Below are 20,576 nucleotides of genomic sequence, written 5' to 3'. Positions count from 1 at the left end.
AGCCTAGAAAATTAGCTCAAACAATTTTGCTTGCTTTATATATGGGTGGGGTCTAATTTTATATGGTTAAATATGGGGAAAAAAGTATCAGTTCTTATAAACTGTTTGCATAAATGCTCCCGGCAATTGGAAATAGTGGTTTGGAAGGAATGGCAGAGCAACAGTTTTCTGTCAGCATATCCTCCTCATACATGACTTTTGCAGGCAAAGTTGGTACCTGCCTGCAATCCCAGTGACTTTGGTGGCTAAAGCAGGAGGATTGGAAGTTCAAAAACAGACTCAGCAACTTGTGAGATCCTAAGCAAATTAGTGAGAACCTGTCTCAAAATTGAACAAATAAAAATTTAAAAAAGGACTGGGAACAATGCTCACTGATTAAGCACCCTGAGTTTAATCCCCAGTATTAATTACATACATACATACATACATACATACATATGACAGATGTAAATAAATATTACACTGTCACCGTTGTAATGCATAATTTCACTTGAAGGAGGAATTATTATTTTGACTGCATCCTAACACAGTTTAGATCTATTGAACGTAAGTACTATGTACACTTTCAATCCATATAGATGAGCACTCCAAAGGCATACCACAGTATGGACATTACTTTTCTAAAAGGGTATTAATATACACAATATTGACTGGCACTCTGTAAGAAAAGGTGAAAATGGAGAAAATTTAGGGAGGTGTCTATAAAGATTTTTGTCTTATATTAATAATAAATTTTATCATATACTGATTTGGAGTTTGTGTATAATGAATCTTAGCACTGTGATAGATATCAGAAAAAATTTTGCTTCTTGTTTTACTTTGATTAAACATAAAACATTGATTTTAAATCTGATTTTTATGTATAGCTCTCAATATATTTATAACAATATTATAAATAAAAAGATATTTCATATTAGGTTTATATCTACCAAACTTGATTGTTATTCATTTTGGAAAATAGTATGTAAAGTAAAAACTTTTAAAATTGCATTATTTTAAACAATGAGGCAAAGTTATAACTCCAAACAATAGGTTTCAATAAGATCCTGTCAGATTTATAACAGATATTTATATTCAATCATTTATTCCTAACTGATTTAGAACAAAAACTAAATATTGGAGTATGACTTTGCACAGCATAATCTTTGTGGATTTGGGATTGCTTTCTAGTTAAATTGAAAGGTCATTAGAAAGGAAGAAAGATTAAATGATATCAGGGTGACAACTCAACTTATGACAATAATTATAAACATTCTATTTAATAGGAATATAACTGATTTATCAGCTTGCTCTTAGTCATCACTGATGCCCCTTAGTAGCAGGTAGTATTGTAAATATTAAATTAAACAGTTTAATTTACAATGAAATGAAATGAATCTCAGTAGAATAAATCAAATGTCTCACCCATGAGGGTAATTATCTTTTTCTCAAAAAAGACATCCATGACTGAGTTATGTCTTCTCACACTAAGAAAGTAATGGAAGCTATTTCTAGGTATGTATTTATATCCCCTCATTTAATTTTTAATATTTTGTTATAATTTCCCCTGATTTTTCTAAAATATTATTAATAAAACAGTCATTACTTTGTCAGTTACTTTTGGCAGCAGAAATGTTCTTTATGTGGTTGAAAACTATCAATTATTAATTCAAAATCTGTAAATTGTAGACACTATAATTATTGCAATGAGTATCTATTTTCCCCTAAACTTTAGCATTGCAAATTCCATTGTTAATGATCCCACATTTTCACACTCATCCCCCCCCCTTATTTTTTTCCTTAACAGCAGCTAGATATACATAAAAGAGAAGTTGAAATTGCCTGCTGTCTAGTAAGTCAGTGCTTAGCTAGGCTTCAATCACTGAGGGCAGAAATGAAACCCATTAAGGAGGAGAAATATTTAACTTTCACAGTTAAAGGCCCTGGTGCTTCAAATAGTTTCTAGAGACTGTAGAGTCAAACTGGAGACTTTCTTTGAACTGTGTTTAGGAACGTTAGTTAAATTGCTTTTATTAGCATTAGTAAGAGGCCCCAAGGCCAGCATAGTACTTGAAAATACTGTCAAGAAAGTAAACTTGAATTAAAATGTTATTTTAGTAAATATTCCTTCCTTATTTTGTGTGTCTTTAGAAACTTTGCTTTTGATATCATCAACTTTCAGGTCATTAAGATGATCTTTGTGTTGCTGAATAGAACTCAATTCCAAGAACAATGACACTTTATTTCAGTCTCTGACTTTGTAATTCCTTCTGCTTTCTATTAGAAAGCATCTCATCTTACCTACACAGATGCACATGAAAGATTGTTAATTTGAAATGGATCCATACAACTTTTTCTTTAAGACTATGTGTGACAGATATGTGTGTGTATGTATATAGATAGGAGTACATATGAATATATACACACACATATATACACATGTTTATATTCATATAAATACAAATGTTCATATATACACACAGTGGAACCACCTATAATTGTATAAAAGCAATGCTTTCCATAGCAAATGTTAAATATTCACATAATAGAAAATAAAAGTCTATTTGAATCACAATGGTTTAGCCACCTGAGTGTGCTGTATTTTGAGGATATGAGTACTACATAGCTAGAACATGAGACATCATTTATCTATAAATTCACAAATTAAGATAATGGTGGGTTTTTCATGTGCTAAAATTCTACTATTCTGTTACTTTAAATGTGGTATTCAAAAAAAAAAGAAAGAAAATGTAATATAATTACACTAACAAAACAAAGCAAAATTTAAAAAAAATATATGTGTGTGTGTGTGTGTGTGTGTGTGTGTGTGTGTGAGCCCTCCAACAGTTTATTTCTCATTTTAGTTGGAAATGAATTTCCAAAGTTTTTATTGAAGATATAAGTTAGTTAGAAAATTGGACAATTGTGAGCAATCAAATCTAGTAAAGGTACAGCAAAGGAATAGCAGGTACTGGTATGACTCTTCCTAGATGCCCTGGATTCCCACATCCTGATGAGGTTCTCTGCTCTATTTCAAAATAACCACTTGCAAATGCTTCCCTAAGCGCTGGAGTTGTTTTGAGTGTTGGGCCAAACAGTATGAATCGGCAGTAATAAAAGCATCAGCAGGATTCATTTGCAGCCCCCTGCCAGGAGACACTTTACCTTAGCAGCTCAAATTATATTGAATTGTAATGAATGAAGAAGTGGATCCCTGCCAGGGAATAGTTTGTAACTTGGAAAAGTAGATATAATTACATAATAATTCTGCCTTTGCGGAAGTTGCCTCTGCTTTAGGAGTACCTGATGTTATTTACAGCTGTTACTTGCAGGTCTGTTTAGTCATCGTGTTGGTATATCAATCAAACCCAGGAATTTTATGTTTTTTTAATTTCTACTTTACAACTAAACAAAAAATGTACTGGCATCTATTTCACTCCTGCAATATATCTAGGGTTTCACCATCTTAACTCCTAATACTGCATAGCAGGTTTCTTTACAGATTATAGATATCAATAATAAGAAAGTATATTCATAGCTTCACCCCCCCTTCCATATATATATTTGGTTGTGCAAGGATACCTGCTTGAACTAAAGTATTGCTATTTGTTCACTTATATCATGCAGGTGAATCTTATATGAAAAAAAGTAAAAGCTCAAAAGGAGATTACATGGGAGTATTTTATCTGAACCCACAAATTCTTTAAAACACACAGAAAATATTTGTTTATTTGCCTTTATCATTTTCTGTAAATTGACTTAACATTATGAACCATAGGTAATATATATTTAATACACAAGAATTATTCTAGCTTATTAATGTAGGATAATTTTATATTAATTATGATCACTACACAGTAAAATACATACATTGAAAACAAGATCATACTCTATACATTATGGCTATGGTTATTTAAAAAAATTTCTAGTTAGTTTTAACAACATATAGAAACACAACAGTTAACCTGCCATCATGTAATTGTAATTTCTGTGAATTTCAAATGGTATAGTAGGGACACAACTTGTGTACATAATCATATTGTGTCCTGGCGGTATGGCTCAAGCGGTAGCGTGCTCGCCTGGCATGCGTGCGGCCCGAGTTCGATCCTCAGCACCACCTACAAACAAACATGTTGTGTCCGCTGGAAACTAAAAAATAAGGATGAAAGTTTTTTCTCTCTCTCTCTTTCATAATCATATTGTGAATTTTGAGGTAACATTTCAAAGATACTTTGGAATACCTTGGAGAAGGCACTTTTCTTACAGCGCAAAGGATAATAAAGTTGAATTGCTACTCACTGTCTAACTGTGAAACATATGTATGCTTCAGAAATATAGCACAAGTTTTGTCAACAAAATGATGAGTAAAGTCTGAGGAAAGAATAAAGTAATGCAAATACTGGTGATACAGAGAATAGAAAGAAAATGACCTCATCAACAATACTGAGAACAACGTCTGAATTGGTGTAGGTTTATAGACTCCATGTGAATTATTATAAGCTAATAACAGATATTTAACTAAAAACATTTTTTAAGAGATAGGAAAGAGAAAAGAAATGATGATTAGTGATGGCCTCAGGTGTCAGGCATAGTTTTAGATGGGCACGTATTTTATCATTTGTTACGGTTTAGATGTGAGGTATCTCCCAAAAGCTTAGATGTCAGAAAATGAAAGAAACTTTAGTGGTGAAATGATTCGGTTATGAGAGCTTCAAACTAACTAGTGCATTAATCCCCTGATAGGGATTAACTGGGTGGTAGCTGTAGGCAGGTATGATGTGGCTGGAAGAGATGGGTCATTGAGGGGGCATGCCTTTGGGGTATATATTTTGTCCATGGTTAGAGAAACTCTCTCTGCTTCCTGGTAGTCATGTCCTGAGATGTTTTACTCTATACCTTTTGCCTTGATGTTCTACTTCATCTTAGATCCAAAACAACAGAGTTGGTCGTCTATGGACTGACACCTCTGAAACCACAGACCCCAAATTAACCTTCTCCTCTAAAATTGTTCTCATCATGTCTTTTGGTAACAAAGATGAAAAAGCTTACTAAAACACCATTTAATCTGCGCACACATACACACACAAAAAAAAAAAAAAAACATGAAGTTGACATTTTTCAAGAAGTTTCCTTTAGATATAGAGAAGAAACTTTACCTAGGCCAACTTCTAAATGGAAGTCACCAGATGATAATCAAAGGTCTAGCAAAGACAAAAACTTGCTGTTCTATTCTTTCCCACTCTGAGCCTGGAAATTGCATTAAAAAATTGGTTAGAAATGAGCCGATGAGTCACACAACTCTGTGGCTTTAAAATTCTCATTTTCTTCACATAAAATATTAGAATAATGAAAGGAACTATGTCATTGAGTTTTTATGCCAAATGTTTGAGTTTGCTTTTCTCTATAGTCTAGTCCCCATAGGAATAGAGATACTACTTGTGATGTAAATAAGGAATTGTAGTAAAACGGGTTTAATGTTCTTGATCTACTTCAGATGTTTGTAACATATTTTTTCCTGTATTATTTTGTCCTCTATTATTTATAGGAATGTGGATTATGTTAGAAACTGGGACCTAACCTTTTGCTAGTACTCTCTGCAAATTCATGAATGCAGAAAGTTCAAACATTTCCTGGGTTGATCTCTTCCTTCCACTCCAGCTATCTATCATTCCCTAAAAATCTTAAGATTTTATTGTGGTGAATTTCCATTTTGATCCATGCTTGATGATCTTTAATCATGATCTTTATTTCATGGGAATGATTTTTCCCTCTACTCTCTTCCAATTGGCAGAGTTTGATTTCTTATCTGAGACAAGCCAGTGATCTTCCTCTGTGGGAAACCTTACCTGGCATCACTGCCAACATTACAATGTAAAAACAGGTCCTCAGAATAATGATCCTCAATTGTTCATGTACATAAAAATCACCAGACTAGATCATCAAACAATGTATATCCTCAAGTGCCGCAGTCCAGCTGCGGCAAAATAAGCGGGGGGTGATGAATTACTTGTGTATGTTGATACAGCAGGAGTGGAAGCCATTTATTGTAGGACAGGAGCAGTATTTATACATTTTACACAGCTTATCTAATTAAGGGACATGTAAGGGACATTTAACTCTTCTATTCTTTGAGCAACCATCATTCTTCTTTTCCAACAATTGCTCAGTCTTTTCACTTCAGGTCTCAGGTAGAAAATCATCTCTTTAGACAGACTTTCTTGAAGGCTATCTCAAAACTACCTCCCACCCCATCTCCAGCTCATCTTCATGCTAACCTGTGTCATCTCCAGCACCTGGTAGGAGAGCTGATTCATAGGCACTCATAAACATGTATTGAAAACTGAATGTACTGTTATTGTGGCAGCTCTAACAACAGTTTTATTCCAGGGGTTACAGCATGTTAAGGTTGACATATTTACATTTGTATACTGAAATAAATCTTTCACCAATTAAAATAAAATAGCATGCTAGACCATAGAAACTTTCATATTTTAAGCAAATCTCTTTTCAGCTTGAGCCAGCAAGTGAACTTATATGAGAATACAGATAAGAAAAATCAGAACTGAAGGAGTAAGTAAACAGGACAGTTTCTCCCCCAAATTAATTTCTTATAAACTACTTCTCTGTGTTTATCTGAGGCATTTTAAACAATACAATTCTAACAATCATCTAAATTTGGATGTGAATATATTTATTTTCTTCCTAATTGATATTTTGATAAAGCACAAAAATAATAGCAATATTTTTGAACAATCAGTATTATGTCTCAAACTATAAACCTTTTTCAAGATGTTTTTGAATTTAAATCTCCATTGATGATAGCAATGTTATCCTTACACAAATTCACATTTTTGTTTTATTAATATTTGCCAACTGCTGCAAAATTGACTAGTTCAAAGAATTTAAACTTCATGTTATCATGTTATATCTTTTGTTTGTTATGATTTGCTTTTTTTTTCTCTACAAAACTTAAGTTAATTTTAATATGAATTAAGCAAATGAACAATAATACCAAAATCAAAATCATGTATCATTTGATGAGCTATTTTATGACTGCATATTTTGTGCAAGAGAATTTTGTTGGCTTAACATAAGTAAAGTATTTTGGCTGGTTCCTTAATATATGGCTAATTCCTTTTATCACCATATGGTTTGTAACTTCAACCATAAGTGTATAAATTATAAAAAGCTAAAATTAGACTATGTCCCGAATAGCAACCCATTCAAAGATTCCCATGAGGTAAACATCTTGATTTCATTACTCCCTTTATGGTGCACTTCTGTGAGTATTGTGGAAATTTTCCAGTGTTTATATAACAAGCCCCAAGTTCACGAATTTGTTTAGAGTCACAGTAGGACAAAACTTTTCTTCATGGAAGATTGAATCCAAATTATATGTCTTGAAAATATAATGTGTTGTTTATATGGAAATTTAATGTGAACTATCATCTGACTTTAGATAAAAAATCTAACAGAAAATAGAATAACTTCTGTATTGTTTTATTGAAAGGTTTATTTTAATTCCAACGGCTATGCTTAGAAATTCAGTGTACAGCCTTAGGAAATCAGTATAATAAACCATTGTCAAATATGCATGCTATTCATCAAATCTATTGACATCAACTTTAGACATTCTCAAAGCTGGAAATAATATCAATAAATGTAATTTCTGAGTTTTTTTTAAAAATAAAATCCTGATTAATCATAGTATTTTGATTAAATAATATTTGTGGCTGTTACTATTATTTATTTATTTTTGTTAGGTGTAATGTTGCAAACAAATAAAGAGCTTTTTCTTGTTGTTGTTTCCAGCTTTGTAACTGTAACTTTGTTGAACACTCTCCCATTATTGTTGAATTTCTGCTTTAGGAACTCTAGCCTGCTGAAGATAATGCATCTTTTATTAATGATATCAACATTTTCAAACTAGGCACTATTACTTTCTAATCACATGAACTAGTGCTGTTAAATCATTGTGTCTATAAACCTTGTTTTCCTAATTTTGAAACAAATATAAAAATTCTTATATCACTATATTATGAAACAGTGACTTTGAAAAGAAAAATGGGTTAATCTATTAGGTTGGGCCATGTGAATTGCCAATCCCCATGTCAGTGATGCACAGTTTTACATAGTAATTTTTATCAGGGGCATGTTCAAATAATACTAATGTCCATGCATCACCATACACCAATTAAAATCAAAATTTTAAGGGTAGAAAAGGGACATCAGGATTTTCTTAAATTCAAAAGGTGATTATAATGCACCTTCAAGATTAAGAACCACTAATAGATGCAATCTTGTTCTCAGAGTATTGTCTTCACTTTTACGTGGTCAATCATGAAATGTATGCACTAAATGGTTTTCCATGCAAAAGGACAAAGAGAAGATAAAGTGGGGGGGGACTGTTAATGAGCTCCAAAAGTGATAATAATAACATTCCAATTCAATTTTGTGCAATATAACAGTAAAACCATGTCCTCCACAAGTGAGTAAATGACAAAGCACTTAACACTTGTTGCCACAATGCTATCAGTTCTGCCTGACGTTGGACAATAAAAGATAAGGTAAAATTTTAATTAAACAGGAACCCTAAACAAAACACCTAAGAAATTGTATGATCAGACTCCTGAAATAAAATATAAATAAAAAGGAGACATCTGTTAAATCAAATTCCAGGGTTCTTTGGGAAGAGACAAAACTCCCTTGCTTCAGACTTTGGGCATACAGACAAGAATCTACATGACGTGTCTTGAATTTAGGAAAGATAAAGAGGATAAAATAAAGTGACTAAACATAACCCCAGGTATTTTCAATAAAGTATTAAAGATATGCTACTACATTCCTCACAGACCAAGTTACTTATAAAGAGATCATTTTCTTAAATATATTAGAAGAATTGCAAGATGTGAATTCTAAAGTGTTCTTATTTTATATAGATGTCTTTTATGAGATTTGTGGACTAAACTATGTACTGAATTTGAGATATTGCCTGGGATTTATTTTTATTTTGAATAATTTTCAACTATTTTACTCTTCAATCTCCTTTTTAAAAAGTTCATATAATTGCACCTACTTGCTGATTATACTTTAAGTGAATTTGACATGGTTTCTCTTTCTGTGTAACACTGTATGTGAAAATGTTTGTAAAATTACTGTCAGACCCAAACAGAATTAGTATATGCTTTCTTTCTTTGGAAATTTTTGAAAACCATAATATCCTGGAATCAATTACAACATGATGAATGTGTGAATAATTTATTTCATTATAAATATTGAAATTTTATAATTTGTGTCTGTATATAATCCCAGACATACACTTGACATATTCTTCATGATTTATATCAAATCAATCATCTTGGATGTAATTTTGTTAATTCAAAATAGCTAACTTTCTGATATTACAATGAGATTTCTTGACAAAAGCTACACTGTAACTTTAAAAATAAGAATTAAAGTATTTGAAAAACATAATGATATCTATTTGTACATATATTTAACAATTTATTCACACAACTTATGGCTCAGTGTTTCTTGACCTATAAAATAAAGACCAAACATTTCTTATGTCATAAAAGTGTTGTAAAAATTAAATTACTTAGTTCAAGAGAAATCTGAACATAGCACCAATATATTTTAAAAGCTTTAATAAGTAACAAGTTGACAAAATGAAGAATTTCAGTATATACTTCTTAAGATTTCTTCCTTTGGAGCTTATTCTAAAACCTCACTGCTCTATTTCTTCTATATTTTTAACACAATCTCATTAAAATGGTAGAGATCATGTCATGACTGATGCACAAAAATTTTCTTAGAATATAGGAATAAAAGTCACTTCCAGGAATAGAACCTAAGATCTTCTTCTTTCAGTTTTTGACATATTCTACTCTATCATCTGCCTCTAGTTTTCCACACAATAAAATTATTTATGAATAAGTAAAATTGTTACAGATTTAACCATAACTGTTCTGAAAACTAGTTAGAGTTGCCTCATAAAAGTAATTTTCAAGATGGTTTCTTTGGTAGAATTTCTACTATTGTTGCATATTCTAAAAACTTTTAAAGTATATTGTTCAGTTTTTCTTCAATATTCTGTATGTTGTAACTCTTACAACTAAGGGAAAGAAATCTTTGAATTAAAGTTTATTCTAAATTAGTCTAGCATTGAATTATCTTGTTATGTTAGTATAATAAAGAAGTAATTTGCTATATCACACAGAAGTTAAACATAACAAAAATTTAAATACAAAAATGCTATAAATAATATATACACTATTCTAGGTGTTTGTAATAACAATTACTTTGATTTGAATATACAAGAATGTGTTAGTGAAAATATGTCTATTTATTAATTCATTCAATAGGTAATTGTGGAATGTCTATTATATGTCATTATAAAATTGGTTTATTAGGAAGAAAAACCAACATTTATCCTGAAAGCTAAACATTAACATTATGCTTATTTCTTTTTGGTATTATTTCAGTGATAAATTATATGCTAATGACTAAATCATGTATTTTCTATTTTCATTGAAAAATGTGTGTACAAAGGTTATACATTTTCTAAAATAAAGAAATGTAAAGATAAATCTGCATATGGATACTAAATCACATCACATAAACTAGTTTTTCAAATCAAAATTATAATGTCATTTAATTATAATAATCTTTTTTTGAATTTAATATGATCCAAATTTGAAATAATTTTTTTTTCATTTACTTTTCATAGGGCCCTAGGGAAAAGGTATTGTTAAGCTTATTTCTTTCCAGAGCAGAAAACAGAATTTCCCAAAATGACAATAACTTAGCCAAGGGCATCTAATAAGTGAATGTAATAACAGAGCTCAACAGGGTATCATCCACAACCCATGATCTTGCTTCCACTTAAGACTGGTTTCCTTGAGGTCAAATAATATATGGAAGAGGACAAATTTGTTTCAAGCCTTTAGGTGACAATAAGGCCAAAACAAGGCTCCTAGACCACTAGAATCAAGTTTCATCAAAGGTACCCAAGCATCCCACAGCTTTTCTATTCAATATTCTGTTGATCCTACATCACACAAGTCAGTAAATAATCTCATAAGTAACATTTATAAAGAGGATATTTCCTAGGACAAAAACATGATCTTTTGATGCAACAAACCCTCTTAACACATTAGGATTATTCAGTAAATGTTGATTTACAACCCCCATTATCTCTTAATTGAGTATGTAGATATTACAGATGTCTCCTGAACACTCAAATTAAACAAGACAGAATATTCTTTAGAAGATTTCAATTTGAAAGGAAAGCTATAATTTAAACATCTATATAAAATGCATGAATTTGAAAGTACATGGAAAGAGTATTATATCATGAATAAAGAAGTTAGCTCTCTTTCTGGACATTTTCCAAATTTACAATACTTCATTTCTGTATTTCCTAAATTTTTCTACCAAATAATGAGCTCCACAAAAACAGACACAACTAAAGTTATACATATGTGTAAAATATATTTTTGAATATTAAATGTTTGTTATTTAACCAAGATTATGATGATTAGATAAAAAAGCATTTTCTCTCTAAATAGTTATTTTTAGTATGTTTCAGCAGAAATAGTTATGAGTTTTATATTTCAGTAAGCTTTAGATCGCTGTGACCAAAAGATTCAACCAGAACAATTTGTAGGAGGAAAAGATGATTTAGGCTCACACTATCAGAGGTTTAGTTCATAGTCAGCAGACTCCAAAGCTCTGGGTTGGAGGTGAGGCAGAACTTCATGGTGGAGGATTGTGGCAAAGGAGAGGAGCTCAGAACAAGGCAGTGAGGAAGCAAAGGGAGTTATGCTCACCAAGGACAAAATATAAACCCTGAAGGAATGCCCCCAGAGACCTACTTCCTCCAACCACACCCTACCTGCCTGTCTGTGCATTAATTCTCTGATTAGGTTGAAGCTCTCATAAACTAATAATTTCACCTCTGAACCTTCTTGCATTGTTGCACAAATGAACTTTTGGAGGACACCTAATATTCAAACCATAACAGTGTATCTTAAGAAATCTGCAGAGGGCTGGGGATGTGGCTCAAGCGGTAGCGTGCTCGCCTGGCATGCGTGTGGCCCGGGTTCGATTCTCAGCACCACATACAAACAAAGATGTTGTGTCTGCCGAAAACTAAAAAATAAATATTAAAAAAAAAAGAAATCTGCAGAATGTCAATGTTTGAAATCTACTGCATATCAAATATACTTATGTTTTTCTTGGCTCAGAGAGTGTGTTTCAGTGTTTTTACTCTATTTTCTACCTTTTCTTTTTCTGAGATTACTTTTTAGTAATGATGGAAATTCTACTTGATACTTCTTAAATTTTGCTTAAATGCTTTAATTATTCATGCATAATTTTTCCTCCCTGAATCTTTCTTTCTTTATATGGGTCAGTATTTATTTAATCTTAAAATATATTATCAGTAAATCACAAACATACATATGTAATTTACACAAAAGACAGTTACTAGTTTTTTATAATTTTTTTACTTTAGTAGTTTCAAATATTTTCTTATAAATTTAGAAAATATTTTTAATAGTGTAAAATAAGAAGAGCACAAATTGAAACAATATTTATGATTCTGTAGGTGAAGGTGCAGTTATAGGTAAATAAGAACCCAAAATATATATTGTCTATTATATTTTAAAACAAATTTATTGTTTGCTTTTTAAAACCTATGATGTATGAAAGATGCTACAAACCAGCTTTTATAATTATACCACTTTAAATTCTAATATTGTATCACAGAAGACACCAGGCAAATGTCCATGAAGCATCAAAAGTAGAGAGGTAGTAAGGTAGTCTATCATCAGCGATACACATCACTATTTGCCAAGATTGCATCACACACTACAATAATGTGCTTGCTCTGATATTTGACACCTTGCTTAAAATTCAGGACAAAATTTTAGAAAATGCAGGGAAATGTGTTGGCTTAAAGCTAGTGAAACAATTTTCTTTACCAAGTGCCATTGACTTTTCCAGGTATAAAGTTCAGCTAACTTCTCGTATGTTCCACATCCAGGATTTATCTTGCTCTTTTTCATGGTTATTCTTTTTGTTTCCCCAAAACTGTCAATCTATAATGTGCCTCCTCGTTTGTCTTATAATTAAAAGGCATATATTATCATATCACTTTAATGTTAATTTGTAATGAACAAGGTTTTTTTTTCCCCCAGATATATTTTGAGAGTGGATACTAACATGGAAACAAGTGCTGTCATCAAGAGAGAAGGAGGTTCCAGGCATGTTGGCACATACCAGTTATTCAGCTACTGGTGGGAGACGGTACCTTGAGGCAAGAGGATCACAAGCTCAAGGCCAATCTTGGTGATTCAGTGATCCTCTGCCTCAAAATAAAATTTGAGAGAGAGAGAGAGAGAGAGAGACAGAGAGAGACAGAGAGAGAGAGAGAGAGAGAGAGAGAGAGAGAGAGAAGATTTCAGGACAGAGGGTATAACAACTTTGATTCACTAATATCAAGTGTACAAGAACAATAGTAACCCAAAATGGGAAATGAAAAGTGACATGGAAATAGTGGTAAATATCAAAGACAGAATGTTTCTGGTTGACCTCCTTGTGATTTTTATGATCTAAAATCTTAAGGAGGCAAAATAATTTAATAAAATAGAAAATTGCTGTCCACTTTAGCATTTGTCTATTCATGCATTCATTCATTCACTCATTCAAACCATGTTTATTAAGTGCTAAGCAATATATTAGCTGTTCAGAAAGGACCTTGTTCCTTAATAGCTTTTGTGACATTTGGGAGTCTTCTGCCTTTGCTTTTTGTGGACCCTGTGCATCTCACTACCATAGTACTTTTCACCAAATATTGTAGTATTGTAGTCATCTGTTTATTTTTTTTTCTTTTTCATTGTGAAGATTATAAATCTTATTTTTGTATTTCCACTACTAAATAAAATGCCATAACAGTAACAGATTTTCATTGTTGAATAAATGAGCAAAGCACTATCCTTGCTTAAATCTCTGATCCCAAACACATAGCCTTCTATGATTAAATTTAAAATGCTAAAGGGAAGGTTTGAGAATTGGGAGTGTATTATGGGAGAGTTTGTAATGACCACGTTGAGAAAATAACATTCAGTCTATTCTCAATTCTAATCTGACATTCACTGACAGGAAGGGTCAGTATGGCATTTAATAGAATAGAGGGTACAAGCTAAAGAAGCACACAGCATTCTTTAGACAACAGCAGGAGGATTGGTGTGGCAGGAACCTTGGGAAGGCCTTGGGAAGGAACCTTGGGAAGAATGTAAGACAGAGGCCAGAATGTGACCGGATTCAAAGTGATGGAAAATGATTACTTCCTAAAGGTGGCAATTTGTTGGCAGAGATGTGAGAACAATCTGATAGTACTTGAGAGTATGTAGAAGTGAAAAGTGACTATTAAAAAGAGGCCATTTTAGATTTGTTGCAGAAGTTCAGTGGGAAAGTGATCAAAGTCTAAGTCAAGGTTTTGGCACTAGGTGGAACATATACTCTGGAATTTAAGGATATCTTTGAGGGGAATTTCTATTTGGCTTCAAAAGGTGGGTCTGATTCACCTAAATATTGACCTAATTGATACCCTATTATGCTTACATTCAAAATTCAGATGAATATTATTTGAAGTATTAAATAAAGGAAGTGACCATCATCAGCCTAAGATCAGAGCCTAATACCTACTTCAAGCTACTCAAGTCTAGCTTTATAAGTTAAAGCACATTACACTTTAAATTAGAACTTCCACCAAGACATTAAATGTCATGAGTATGTGTCACTTTTAATATATTATATTAGTGCATAATAGTTTCTAACTCTTAAAGCTATCGCTTCATCATCTTTTCGCTTAAAAAATAAATAAGAATAGATAATGTTGTTTTTTCAGTTGCCTATTTGTTAAAACAAAACAAAAGAAATTAACACCTCTCTCTTCTACCCAAAAGTTTATTTCTGGCATAACACAAAATCCATACAACTAAAGGGAGAAAAAGTCATAATATGTTGGCTTCCAGAATAATTGCCTGATAGCATAGTTGTGAGGTGAGAAAGGAAATAACGAGAGCTGGACATTTCTAACTAAACTAAAAGCAATTGAAGAAGCCAACTTTCTGAGTCTTCATAGGTTATCCACCCACCCTCTTAAAAAAATTCTATTGTTTGGAGAGGGAGAAGGGAGCCTGGGGTTATTATCTAGCAAAATTATATTTAATATCTTGAAGAAGATCAGAGATATCCAAAATAATGGCTGGAATGTAGATATCTAAGGTATGTGCACTCACCTCATAGTTCTAGGACATTCCATTTCTTTGACTTCAATATAGAGCTTGGAAATTCACTTTACAGGGCTGAGATGGAAGTGGGTGCTAAGAAAAAAATATTAGAAAGAAGTCTTTCTTATTCATTTGCCCAAGTCCAATGGAAGAGTTTACCATGCAGAGTTCAGTGAAGAGCGTTTCCTCAGATGTGGATAGACAGAACTTTCTAATATTAACTTCCTAAGTTCTGGTTAAATGCGGATATTCCTAAGGGGATAGTTTCAAAGATTCTGGAATAAGGCCAAAATGTGACAATATACCTATATTATTTAAACTATATACCTAAGAATTATAGGTTTACTGCTAAAATTAGCAAGTATTAAAGCATTACATAGAAGAAATAATACAATAGAAAAACTGAAAATGGAAGTAAATCAAACATATTTAATTCATAGCAAAGAGAAGGAATAGAGTGAAAAATTTAAAAAGCTCATCAGGAAAATTTTAAAAGCTCATCACTTTTCATTGCAATTAGATAAAAAAAGAAATAAAAAAATTAATCAATTATGCTGGCAAAATTTGGGGAAAAAAACTTGTCTGTTGTTTGCTCAGATAACCTAACTTTATAAGATAATTGCCCAAACTTTCATTTAACTTTACCTCTGAAGATATTGCTTGGAAATGATATTAATGAGGTGGTAGTAATAATGAAATACCTCATAGAAAAGATGATTCATTATTCAGTGCAGTAAATTCAAGCAAGTTTCAAGTTGCATAATTATGATAGGAGCAGAAAATGACAAAGATAGAAAAAATTTTGTTACAGGGTATATTTTAAATATAGTATATGGGAAATGACTGTGAAAGACATTTTTCCTTGAAATGAGAACGAACTCATCTGCCTCAATTTCTTTTTTACCATGTTTCATCATAATGTTTTCCCTTGTTGAATTTAAATGACTGTGACATTCTTTTTCCTACCTTGGCATATTTTTCAAGGAGATATTGTCTTAGGTATATTAATAATTCTAAAATATGTTGTAAAGACTTGTTTTAATTGGAAAAACAATTATAATGTTGATTGTTCATGGTTTAATTTCTTGGCAGATATTTCTTCAGCAAACTACTGTTGACCATAAAAATGAAATTGTGATTTTGAATTATATTGTGCTTGTTTAATGTAGCATGTACACTTTCCTGGCTCAACGTGGGCTGTTTCACAAAATTGTAAAAACTGGCCTGTTTTTATTTTCCCCTCCAGCATAGGCTGGTACACCGCAGGAATTATTCAACTTGTTGAAGCATCCCAGAAAATTTTTCTTTGTTAAAATTGTAGCAACAAATAGAAATTAATTATTTGTTACAACACAAAGAACTTTTATGATATATTCCCAATTTTGTTTTACATTGAAGTCTTGATTTGCAAATGTGAATGAAAAATTGACTTTAAATTTCCAGAGATGATTAGCTGCCAGCTCTAATCAAATTGAAAAGTAATTAGCAAATCAAAACTTGATTAGCTCTTTGCTTGATTTACTAAAATTATAGTTTATGCAGTTTAAATAATGGGGGAGGGGAGTTGTCTGTACTCCAGATAACAGTACTATGTTGGGGCAGGAGGGCAACCCACCACTTTACTTCCTAAACCTTTGTGCTAGATAATTCATTGCTACCCATTAGTCTTTTCTTTTCTTTTTTTTTTGAGAAAAAAAACTTTCTATTATTTTCATATAAAATATAATAAATAATATGTAATTTATTTTTTAAGGATCATTTCTAACATACATGGAGTCATTGTTTGATCATGTATGATCATGTATGTTGGCTATGTACATGATTTTTAAAAATTTCTGGGTATAAAAGGTTTGCAAGAAATACTGACCTGTGCACTAAATTAGTGTACATTAAGATGTCTGAATGTGAAGCTGAATAGTCATGTGTGTGTTTAGCACTGAGCTACTCTGCTGGGCTTCCACTTTAGATCATAGTAGGCTGGGTGGTCTGAACAGTACAAGTTTACCTTCTTTCAGTTCTTGAGACTGAATGTTCAAGGTCATGGTGGCTGGTCAGTAGGGCTGATGTCTGCTGATGGCTTGCTTTCTGCTTACAGATAACCATCTTGCCATGTCCTCATGTGGTTTTTCTTAATATATGCAAAAACAGAAACAAACAGAAAAAGAAGAGAAACAAGAGAGACCAGAGAGACCTTTTCTGTCTCTTCCTCTTTTTGGAAGGATATAAAACCTAATGGGGGCTGGGGATGTGGCTCAAGTGGTAGCGCACTCACCTGGCATGCGTGCGGTCCAGGTTCGATCCTCAGCACCACATACAAACAAAGATGTTGTGTCCGCCAAAAACTAAAAAATAAATAATAAAAAATTCAAAAACATGCTGTTAAGATTTTTAAAAAAATAAAAAAAAACCTAATGGATTAGGACCCCTCCCTATGACTTTGTTTAACCTCAATTACTTCCTTATAGGCCTTGTTTCCAAATACAGTCACATTGGGATTTAGCGCTTCAGCATATGAATTTGGCATGAGTATTTTTCAGTCCATAACTACCACTAAATTTTGTTTCTATACAAAACAGTCTACAAGCTAATGATACCCAAGAATAAAACTGTTGGTGTTCACTATTACTACCCAGTAGGGCAGGTTGAAGTGAGCTGCAGTATTCAGAAACTAAAATCTCCCCAGCACTCTTTCTATAAAAGTTAGAGATATAGTAACTGTCTATAGACTGACTTTCTTAAAATGAGTTTTTTTTTTGTTCTAAGATATCAAGCCTTTGTCTAAAATTAAATATGAATGCCCTTAGCCAGATTTAGATATTAGAACTGTGACTCATTCATTTTTATAGCTGCAAGTGAAGTAACATGTCACTTAACAACAGGGCCACATTATGAGGAATGAGTCCTTAGGTGATTTCATCATTGTGGGAACATCAAGGAGTAAGCTTACAAAAATTACTACCATGGCACTAGTTTAAGGGACTATGAATCAGTATATACATGGGCCACCCTGACCCAAAAGTTGTTATGTAACACAAGACTTCATGCAATTTTATAACTTTGACATTTTTAGAATTACCAAGTTAGTGTCTTATTATTGTTTCTCTGATATTTGGTGATTTAGTCATTCTCTCCTGGGCAAAGCCCTAGGGTTCAAAATGTTCATATACTTGCCAGGAATAGTAGCACCATTATCTGTGGATCTTCTCAGGAAGTGCTTTTATTTTATAATTCTATTTTTGAAGGTGCACAAAAATCTTAATTGTTTAAAAACAATATCTAGGTCTTTAAGTATTAATCATAAGAATATTCGCTTCTCTTATTCTCTCTCAAAATATTCTACAAGACATATTAAGGTATCATTAATGTAATGTGTTAAAATTCTGATTTGTAGAAAATTAAAATTAAAACTCATTTTTATTTGATATTTAATAATTCTGCTTTTCCCAGAAATAATTCTTTAGATGCTTTCAAGCAAAGCATTGAAAACATGGATCAGTCTTAGAAACACAACAAAACTGTTGAAGCAGTTATAAAAACAGCTGCATTTTAAATTAATTTTAAACAGCTGTCTTTATTTGAAATAAAGTAATAAAATTATAGAAATATTTTTCTAGCAAATGAATTTTCAAGAAAATATTACTTCAAACACATTATATTTAGACAAACACTATACATTTATATAACTAAAAAACTATTGTTCTAGTTTTCTTTCTCATTTTGTTTTCTATATTAAAATTATAAACTTGCTCTTATGGGCCTTATTAGTCAGGCTGCTCTGCTAGAAGAATATCAAAGTTACTGAGTGAGTTTTAGGCAAGTATGAAAGTATATCTACTTAGTGAATAAAACTGTGTAAGAAAACAAAATATTTTAAAATAGAAACTATTTTTCTTATTATTCCCTTTACATGATTCATCTTTTAAATAAAAAAAAGGTATTCTCAGAAATGAACTTTGTAAAAGTAAATGCTGAGAAATAAATTATAACAAATATCTTCACAATATGGATACAATGTTTTATTTGAAGAATGATGCATTGCCTTTTAAACTAAATACTCAGAAACAAAAAGAAACAACAAAAGAAAGATTGTTTTTCAAAAATTTGTACTTTTGGAGGGAGAAAACAAGAAAATATGTGAGAAGTTAATGCTCAAAGCAGAACAGCATTCCTAATCTTCCTTATTCTCCTCATGATGTCTCTTTTAGAATTATCTTTGAATTAAATCTGCCTTCATGTATTAGGAATGGGACATATCATATCGAGGCCAGTACTACAATTGTTTACAGAACTTTGTGATCAGTTGAGGCACTTCTGCATGTATAGGCTTAATTCTAGTGGATCACTTCCTTTAATGAGTATAAGCACTGGAGAAAAAAAATTACATTCAATGCCAAACTGAAACACTTAAGCCCTTGTTCCTTCTCTTTTGGCAGATAGCATTTCCATGACCTGTGCATCTTCTGATTTCAAATATTATCTATTCTTTAGGAGATAGACTGTGTATTGATCTTCACAATTACTTAAAGAGGTGCTGACCCAATTCCATACCCAATAATCACTTCACGATTAATTTTTAGGTAGAGATGTTTTGTTTGAAAGACTTGGTCTGAGAAATCTTCAAGACCTAACTAGCTTTCTGATAAGTAGTTGCTGGATTAAGTAAAAAATCAAGTATGAATGCAAAAACTGACTTGAAGTTTCTGACATGGTAATTTCCTCCAATGAGAAGTCTTCTGTTATAACTGAATATGATTATGAAAGCAGGCAATTTGTCCTCAATTCTACTCAATTTCCCAGTTCCACTGGAATAAACCACCCTTCCACGCATTATTTCCCTCTTATTATTTTATCAGATATTCATTGGCATTATCTAATTGTAAAAAAAATAATTTCTCACTCAAATATACTTGCAACTTAAAAAGAAATGCTCTAAATAAATCACAAATGTCTTGAAGACCCAAGGAAAGGAATAAAATTTTAGGCACCATAATGATTTGCAAAGAGAAGTTACTTGGATTGGTAATTATTATGGTTGGTCCTTAACTCTCAGTAGAGAGGTCATCTATTATTGCTTAACATTGAACAACAGGCCAGATTTAAAGTTTGAGAATAAAACATTTTTTACAATATTTTTGATATCTGTTGTCTCATTGATTTACCTAATCTATTGTTTTACAATTTAAAACAGGAGTACCGAAATCAGTTGTTTGGAGTTTCTACTTATCTTTGGCCTGTGGTAGAACATCCCATATAGTATGAGTCTCCTGGAGACTGGCAAGATGTGTCTGTAGAAAACCT

The sequence above is a fragment of the Callospermophilus lateralis genome, unplaced genomic scaffold (assembly GCF_048772815.1).
Source record: "Callospermophilus lateralis isolate mCalLat2 unplaced genomic scaffold, mCalLat2.hap1 Scaffold_138, whole genome shotgun sequence".
In the NCBI taxonomy this organism is placed as follows: Eukaryota; Metazoa; Chordata; class Mammalia; order Rodentia; family Sciuridae; genus Callospermophilus; species Callospermophilus lateralis.
Note: the sequence above shows the minus strand (reverse complement) of the source record.